At 46.3% G+C, this 2,472-nt stretch overlaps 1 long non-coding RNA gene across 1 annotated transcript; it reads left to right on the top strand.

Annotated features, from left to right (window-relative positions):
- Positions 1-1,327: 1,327 nt before the first annotated feature.
- On the top strand, positions 1,328-2,178 carry LOC121918412. The gene is made up of 2 exons (XR_006101225.1): positions 1,328-1,695; positions 1,850-2,178. It is a non-coding gene; the product is annotated as an uncharacterized LOC121918412 (long non-coding RNA).
- Positions 2,179-2,472: the final 294 nt, after the last annotated feature.

Below are 2,472 nucleotides of genomic sequence, written 5' to 3' on the forward strand. Positions count from 1 at the left end.
CCCAGTGCTGAAGTCCCCCAGTTCAAGACTCATCTGATAAGGGCTTTGGACTCAGACTCTGGGAGACCAGGGTTGAAATATTCATTTAGCCATGGAAGCCCACTGAGTATCCTTCAGCAAGTCACTCTCTCAGCCTTGGAAGAAGGCAGTGGAGACAAAACTCCCCTGAATAATAAATCTTCTGTCTTGAAAACACATAACAAGACAGGCAGTGTGGTGTAGTGGCTGTGGACACTCTGGACTCACCCTAGGTGAGCAGCAAGTGAATGTTTGCACATTATAATTGTGTGGCTGTTTCCCCCTTTTTGCTAAACAGAAGAGGAATGAAATGTATGGGTGAAAATGACAGCTGATTCATTCAGGGCAAGTTGCCATGAGTTTGATTCTTCTGAATTGGTAGAAGTGGCAACATAAAATGTCAGTGTGAGCAGAGGAGTCCTGGAAGCTAAAGTCCAAAAAAACCCAAAACCCCACAACATAATTAGCAATAAAATGGCAGCTCATTTAGAATCATAGAGTTGGAAGAGACCGCAAGGGCCATCCACTCCAATCCAGTCCAACCCCTTTCTGCCATGCAGGAACTCTCAATCAAAGCATCCCGAGAGATAACCACCCAGCCTCTGTTTAAAGACCTCCAAAGGAGGAGATTCCACCACTCTCCGAGGGAGTGTGTTCCACTGTCGAACAGCCCTTACTCCCAGGAAGTTCCTCCTAATGTCGTGCTAGAATCTCTTTTCCTGGAGCTTGCATCCATTGTTCCGGATCCTGTTCTCTGGAGCAGCAGAAAACAAGCTTGCTCCCTCCTTAATATGGCATCCCTTCAAGTATTTAAACAGGGCTCACCTCTTAACCATCTCTTCTCCATGCTAAACATCCCTAACTCCCTCAGGCATTCCTCATAGGGCTTTATGGTTTCCAGACCCTTCACCATTTTAGTTTCCATCCTTTGGACATGCTCCAGTTTCTCAATGTCCTTTTTGAATTATAGGGCCCAAAACTGGACCCAGTATTCCAGGTGGGGCCTGACCAGAGCAGAATAGAGTGGCACTATTACTTCCCTTGATCTAGACACTATACTTCTATTGATACAGTCCAAAATTGCATTGGCCTTTTTAGCTGCTGCATTGCACTGTTGACTCATGTTCAACTTGTGGTCTACCTGGACTCCTAGGCCCCTTTCACACATAGTCACATTTAGGAAGATACTGGACAGAATTAAGGCACTGGATTTAATGCCCCCAAAATGGATCACTACTAGCTACTTGTCTGGTTGACTTTGAAAGAGGATTAAAGAAGTTAATGTAAGAAGGATGAGAAGTTGTGATGGCTCAGTGGAATTTCCCTGTTCAAGGGCATTCTATTTTTGAATAACAGATTCTTGGGAGGGTTGTTGTAATTAATAACAGGAGATGGCAGTTTCCTTCATGGTCTGTTCCTGGGCTTGTCTGGCTACTCAACCCAGCATGGCACAACTATCAGAATTGTTTCTGTGGGATTGTCCCAACTTTTGCCTTCTTGTGACAGTTCTGTGAGGATTTCTCTCCCTCCTTTCCCTGGCTTTTGTCTCCATAGCTACCTTGGGAGCAATTTTTGGGGTGGCCATGTGCCTCAGCGCTGAGATCCGGGATGCCCCAGAAGATCCATTGAACTACTTCATTGGGGGCTGTGCATCAGGTGCTCTCTTGGGAGCCAGAGGTTGGTACTGGTCGGCCAGAGGCAAGAGGCTTGCCTCCTCTTCCTCCTCCACTTATTCCCCAACCACCAAACTCAGTAGAAGAGGCTGTGACCTCCTCTGTTGTCTAACCAAGCCTCATTTCTCTCTCTGTTCTGTTTTCTCTCTGTTCTTCAGCTCAGAGCTTTGCCATCGGCACATCTGCCTGCTTTGGTCTTGGCACACTGGCAGCTTTTGTCAAAATAGGCAAGATGGAAGGGTGGCAGCTTGTCGGCCCTCCCAAGCTCTAAATCAGTGAACCACCTGCCCCGACGTCTGATAACGGTGTGTAAGAAATGCTGCTGTCTGTGTGCTGTCCTAGGGGAGAGGCGGCTGAGACTCCTTGAGGAAGCCATGCAGGTGGGCATCTAAGATGGCTGTGGTGGCCATCTCACGGACTCTCTCTTACTCTGAGGATAACTTAACGTGCAAACAAATAAACGACCATGTCGTCCTTCTGTAGTGAATTGTTTTGGTGTGATTTGATGTCCTTTTTCTCACAAAACTAGGACTCAAGGTTGCTATCAGCAAGATTTTCCAAAAAGGCACAGACAGAAAGTGCGAGAAATTATAACGATTGAAACAGATTATTCAGACCTTTTGCCTCCATCCAGTGGGAATGACGTCACTTAGAGGGGCAGAATTCAAACTTCACTGATGGAGATTCTGCTCGATCAGACTCACTCACCTTGGCCACAGGGTAGCTCACAACACAGATTGAAACAAAGTACAATTAAAAATGATTATAATGGGGAAAATCC

Source organism: Sceloporus undulatus, unplaced genomic scaffold (assembly GCF_019175285.1).
Source record: "Sceloporus undulatus isolate JIND9_A2432 ecotype Alabama unplaced genomic scaffold, SceUnd_v1.1 scaffold_10614, whole genome shotgun sequence".
In the NCBI taxonomy this organism is placed as follows: domain Eukaryota; kingdom Metazoa; phylum Chordata; class Lepidosauria; order Squamata; family Phrynosomatidae; genus Sceloporus; species Sceloporus undulatus.